This window comes from Schistocerca gregaria, chromosome 7 (assembly GCF_023897955.1).
Source record: "Schistocerca gregaria isolate iqSchGreg1 chromosome 7, iqSchGreg1.2, whole genome shotgun sequence".
NCBI classification, from domain to species: Eukaryota; Metazoa; Arthropoda; class Insecta; order Orthoptera; family Acrididae; genus Schistocerca; species Schistocerca gregaria.
The window spans coordinates 33,973,849-33,980,720 of record NC_064926.1 but is presented as its reverse complement, the minus strand read 5'-3'; positions in this window follow the sequence as shown (position 1 = coordinate 33,980,720).

Here is a 6,872-nt window from a genome sequence, read left to right as displayed (position 1 = left end):
AATCGGGTTACCCTGTCGATCTTCATTATCAATAACTTCTTGCGGAAGCGCCCGACCGCGGCTGTGTTCTTTGATTTGGAGAAGGCTTACGACACCTGTTGGAGGGCGGGCATTCTCCGCACCATGCATACATGGGGCTTACGCGGTCGCCTCCCTCTTTTTATTCGTTCCTTTTTAATGGATCGACAGTTCAGGATACGTGTGGGTTCTGTCCTGTCACATGTTTCGCCAGGAGAATGGGGTGCCACAGGGCTCCGTTTTGAGCGTCGCTCTATTCGCCATTTCGATCAATCCAATAATGGATTGCCTCCCAGATGATGTATCAGGCTCCCTTTTCGTGGACGATTTTACCATCTACTGCAGCGCGCAGCGTACATGTTTCCTGGAGCGCTCTCTTCAGCGTTCTCTTGACCGTCTTTACTCCTGGAGTGTCGCCAATGGCTTCCGTTTTTCTGCCGAAAAAACGGTTTGTATTAACTTCTGGCGCTACAAAGAGTTTCTCCCACCGTCCTTACGACTCGGCCCCATTGCTCTCCCATTCGTGGAGACAACAAAATTTTTAGGTCTTACATTTGACAGGAAACTTAGTTGGTCTCCACATGTGTCATATTTGGCTGCCCGTTGTACCCGTTCTCTAAATGTCCTCCGTATTCTCAGTGGCACGCCGTGTGGAGCGGATCGAACCGTCCTACTTCGCCTATATCGGTCGAACGTCCGCTCCAAGCTAGATTATGGGTGCTTTGTATACTCCTCTGCACGGCCTTCCATCTTACGCCGCCTCAACTCCATACAACATCGGGGTTTACGGCTTGCGATCGGAGCGTTTTATACTAGTCCCGTCGAGAGTCTTCATGCTGAAGCCGGTGAATTGCCACTCACCTACCGGCGCGATATGCTGCTTTGTCGTTACGCCTGTCGGCTTCTGTCAATGCCCGACCACCCATCGTATCGTTCCTTTTTTGACGACTCTCTCAACCATCAATACGGGTTGTATGTCTCTGCCCTGCTACCCCCTGGAGTTCGCTTTCGTCGCCTCCAACACCTTGATTTTTCACTCCCTGCAACCTTTAGAGTGGGCGACAGCCACACGCCACCTTGGCTCCAGGCTCAGGTTCACGTTCACCTTGACCTCCGCTCGCTCCCAAAGGAGGTTACCCCCGGTTCAGTATACCACTCCCATTTTGTCAAACTTCGTTCGAAATTCATTAATATGACCTTCATTTATACGGATGGCTCTAAGACCAATGACGGGGTCGGGGGTTCTTTTATTGTCGGTGCACAAAGTTTGAAATACCGGCTACATGCCCATTGTTTGGTCTTCACAGCTGAGCTCTTTGCCCTCTATCAGGCTGTTCTTTACGTCTGCCGCCACCGACATTATGCTTATGTCATCTGCTCCAATTCTCTGAGCGCCATCCAGAGCCTCAGTGATCTGTATCCGGTTCACCCTTTCATGCACCGGATCCAACGCTCTCTTCAGCAGCTGGTGGACGACGGGTCTCCAGGTCTCCAGTTAGCTTTATGTGGGATCCTGGCCATATCGGTATCCCTGGGAACGAAGCTGCAGATGCCGCGGCCAAGGCTTCGGTCCTCCAGCCTCGGACGGCTTCTTGTTGTGTCCCTTCATCAGATTGTAGCACGATCATTTGTCGGCGCATTTTATCGCTGTGGCACGCTGATTGGGCTGCACTTAGGGACAACAAGCTTCGGGCCTTGAAACCTCTTCCCATAGCTTGGACGTATTCCTCACGTCCTTCTCGGCGGGAGGAGGTCGTTATGTCCCAGCTACGAATTGGACACTGCCAGTTCAGCCATTGCCATCTGCTGACGGCAGCTCTGGCGCCTTTCTGTCCATGTGGGCAATTGCTGACGGTCCAACACATTTTGATGTCCTGTCCGGATTTTACTACGCTGCGTCTTGATCATGGCCTGCCATGTGCTCTGGAAGCCATTTTAGCGGATGACCCAGGAGCTGCTGCTCGCGTTCTTCGTTTTATCAACTTGACACACCTGTCTAAGGACGTTTGATTATGCTGTAGCTTTTTAATCCTATGTCAGTTAATACGTCTTTTATAGTGTTGTCCCTTTTAGTTGCTGTTTTAACCTTGTGCCTCGCGGTACATTCCTAAATTAGTCAGGGCGCTAATGACCATTGTAGTTGTGCACCCTAAAACACAACAAAAAAAATGGGCTCGCTGTGGCTGTGGGAAATACTGTCTCCGCTTCCCTGTATGCTGACGACTTCTGCCTTCACTATAGCTCTATTGGCATTGCAGCTGCTGAACGTCAGCTACAGGGCGCAATCCGCAAGGCACAGTCTTGGGCTGTAGCGCATGGTTTTCAGTTTTCTGCAGCCAAGACTTGAGTTATGCATTTCTGCCGGCGACGCACTGTTCACCCGGAGCCTCAGCTTTATCTTGACGGCGAGCTTCTTAAAGTGGTAGTCACATGGATTTTTGGGGATGGTTTTTGATGCCCGGTTGACTTGGCTGCCTCATATTCGGCAGCTTAAACAGGCGTGTTGGTGGCATCTAAATGCTATGCGATGCCTGAGCCACACCAGGTAGGGCGCCGACCGATCTACTCTCCTACGGCTTTACCAGGCGTTAATCCAGTCCCGTCTGGACTACGGGAGTCTGGCTTATGGCTCAGCATCCCCATCTGCATTGCGGGTACTGGACCCAATCCTCCACAGCGGGATATGCCTTGCCACTGGTGCCTTCTGAACCAGCCCAGTGTACAGCATACTTGTGGAGGCAGGTGTCCGTCCACTGCGGTTATGACGCCAACAATTACTGGCTGCTTATGCTGCCCATGTTTTTAGCTTGCCCGGGCATCCAAATTATCGTGTCCTATTCCCGCAGTCAGTCGTTCATCTGCCAGAACGTCGGCCCCGGTTCGGTTGTCCGATCGCTGTACGTGTCAAACAGCTTCTTTCCTGGCTTCAGTGTTTCCCTGTTCCACCTCCTTTCCAGGCCACTCTGCGTACACCCCCATGGTGTGTACCTCGCGCTTGCCTTCGACTCGACTTGGCACATGGCCCGAAGGACTCAGTCCCTCCGGAGGCCTTCCGACGCCGCTTTTATTCCATCCTGGCTACGTATCAGGGCTCTGGCGTTGTCTACACCGACGGTTCGGTGGTTGCTGGTCTAGTCGGTTATGCACTAACTCTAGGGGACCATTCTGAACAACGTTCGTTGCCAGCTGGCTGCAGTGTTTACACTGCTGAGCTGGTCGCTATCTTTCGTGTCCTAGAGTATCTCTGCTCCTGCTCAGGTGAGTCCTTCGTTATCTGTAGCGATTCCCTGAGCGGTTTACGAGCTCTCGACCAGTGTTTCCCTCGTTCTGGTCTGGTGATGGCTATCCAGGAGTCCCTGCATACTCTCGCCCGTAGCGGCGGGTCTGTGGTCTTTGTTTAGACCTCAGGCCATGTTGATATACCCAGCAATGAAACTGTTGACCGCCTGGGGAAAGAGGCCACCAGTGCACCATCTCTGGAGATTGGCCTCCTGGCGGCTGATTTGCGGGCAGTCTTACACCGCAAAGTTCTCTCGTTTTGGGATGCTGAATGGCACGGTCTGACCACCCCTAACAAACTCCGTGCCGTCAAGGACACGACGACTGTGTGGCGGTCATCCATGCGAGCCAACGGCAGGGACTCAGTCGTTCTTTGTCAGCTCCGCATTGGCCACACGCGACTCGCGCACAGTTATTTACTGTGTCGTGAGGATCCCCCTCTTTGTCGTTGTGGGGCGTCCTTGAAGGTGGTTCATATTCTGTCAGAGTGCGCCCTTTTAACCGTGCTCAGGCAGACTTTTGCAATGCCTGACACGCTCTCTGCTCTTTTATCAGATGACTCTCCCATGGTGGACTTGGTTTTGTGTTTTATTCGGGCAGGGGGTTTTTATCCTTTAATCTCAGTGATTTTTTTAAGTGGTGATTCTGGCTTTTAGCCCCTGATTTTAAACTGAGTTTTTAAAGTGTTCTTGGTGGTTGGCTTTTCCTCATTTTCTTTAAGGTCAGCAAACCACCGTCACACTGTGTGTCTTAATTTGTTTTGACTGGTCTCTGTCAGAGTATTTCATGTCCTGTTTCGTCTGCTGTCTCTTTGGGTGGTTTTAGTTTTTATGGAACAAGGGACCGATGACCATAGTAGTCTGGTCCCTTTAATCCCCCAAACCAACCAACCAACCAAAAGCACATTCTCCGTAATGGTACGTTTTAGTACTGTACGAGGTTCATTCAAGTTGTAAGGCCTCCGATTTTTTTTTCTCTGGACTGGAAAGAGATAGAAACATTCGCATTATTTTAAAATGAGGCCGCGTTCATTGTCAATACGTCCCAGAGATGGCAGCATCGTATGGCAGACGGAATTTTACCGCCAGCGGCGAGAATGAGACCTGTTTTAAATACTTAAAATGGCGAGGCTCTCCTTACTTGGACAGCGTGCAATCATTCGTTTGCATGGTGTGAAACCAATTGAAATTCATCGACAGTTGAAGGAGACATGTGGTGATGGAGTTATGGATGTGTCGAAAGTGCGTTCGTGGGTGCGACAGTTTAATGAAGGCAGAACATCTTGTGACAACAAACCGAAAAAATCTCGGGCTCGCACAAGCCGGTCTGACGACATGATCGAGAAAGTGGAGAGACTTGTTTTGGGGGATCGCCGAATGACTGTTGAACAGATCGCCTCCAGAGTTTGCATTTCTGTGGGTTCTGTGCACACAATCCTGCATGACGACCTGAAAACGCGAAAAGTGTCATCCAGGTGGGTGCCACAAATGCTGTCAGACGACCACATGGCTGCCCGTGTGGCATGTTGCCAAGCAATGTTGACGTGCAACGACAGCATGAATGGGACTTTTTCGTCGGTTGTGACAATGGATGAGACGTGGATGCCAGTTTTCAATCCAGAAACGAAGCGCCAGTCACATCAATGGAAGCACACAGATTCACCCCCACCTAAAACATTTCGGGTAGCTGCCAGTGCTGAAAAAATGGTGTCCATGTTCTGGGACAGTGAGGGCGTAATGCTTACCCATTACATTCCAAAGGGCACTACGGTAACAGGTGCATCCTACGAAAATGTTTCGAAGAACAAATTCCTTCCTGCACTGCAACAAAAATGTCCGGGAAGGGCTACGCATGTGCTGTTTCACTAAGACAACGCACTCGCACATAGAGATAACGTTACACAACAGTTTTTTTCATGATGATAACTTTCAAGTGATTCCTCATGCTCCCTACTCAACTGACCTGGCTCCTAGTGACTTTTGGCTTTTTCCAACAATGGAAGACACTCTCCATGGCCACACATTCACCAGCCGTGCTGCCATTGCCTCAGCGATTTTCCAGTGGTCGAAACAGACTCCTAAAGAAGCCTTCGCCACTGCCATGTAATCATGGCGTCGGCGTTGTGAAAAACGTGTTGGCTGCAGGGCGATTACGTCGAGAAGTAACGCCAGTTTCATCGATTTCGGGTGAGTAGTTAATTAGAAAAAAAATCGGAGGCCTTAGAACTTGAATGCACCTCGTACTGTTACTTTGTTACATATCGGAAATAATTTATATTTTTTAATTTTATCATAAATAAACTCGTAATTAACATCAAACACACATGTTAAAGTGGCAGGGGGATGTTAAGGAGTGGTAATCTAATGGAAGTGGAGGAAACGAAGGAGAGATTTAGGTGACAGATATCGTTCAGTAGTGCGTTTCTTTACAATTGTGATTCTAAGATGTTGTACACATTCAAATTGCCCACAAGATGCACCAGGCACCCATTTTAATTTGAAGTTTAGTTGTCATTATGGCTGGAATGAAGTATGAGCTACCAGATCCATTTGGAGGTTACAATCTGCCGTCGGGCCTGCTTGGTGAATGGAAGAGGTCAGCAAGAAAGTTACTTTTTGTGACCAGACATGAAGAGTCAAGGTGATCCTACCTTCAGAAAGTATCAGACTTGCTTGTGAAGTTCTTATATCGGATAATTTTGTTTGACAGGTTTGTTCAGGTGTGTTCCATATGAAATGACCTTTTTTCATGGTTCATTTGACTCTCTACTTGTGTATAGTGTGAAATGTATTATGATACAGGAGTCTAGCAGATACATGAAGTATGCATACAAAGTGAAGCTGGGATTGCAGACCTAGTTATGTAGAATTGGGACAGACAAGGAAGCATGGTCTTTTGCCCAGTCTACATTAATGTACATTAAAATACGTATCACTTAATGAACCGTGAATTAGGTCGTAAGTATGACATCCATGTAAGTGTATAATCAAACCTGCAGCCCAGTAATTCCATCAATTCTAAAAATTTAGGACTGCCAACTAAAAGTTGGATTTCAGAGAAACTGCATAACACAAAAAGAAAAAAACATCCATTTGCGAAGTGAAGGTAGGTAAAAATGCGGTAGGTTCACTACTTAGAAAAAAAGAATCGGTGACCTTCATCTGTAGGTTCAATTTTCTGTGTCAGCCTAGTTACACACCAGGTTAATTACAGAAATGAGGAAAAGACGTGATGAATACTTTAAACACACAGGGTCACATACTGTAAAATGTTGGCCAGACAGAGCACCTTCAGAATATGATAAAAGTAATCAGTGGAGAGTACCGAAATCAGTCTAGTTTAAGGAACCTATCTTGAAGGTCTTCACAACACTAATAGAGGCATGCAGAATATTTTACAGAGCTGTAGGTGGTAGGGAGAGGTCCAATTTTAAATAGATATAGTTACTGACAAACATGATTCGCTACTCAGAGAATAGGACAAATATACTGCAGTGAAGAAAAATAAGTAGGCATTAAATTGCTATTTCGAAAACTAGCCACATAAAGAATGCCATATACATAACACACGAGATT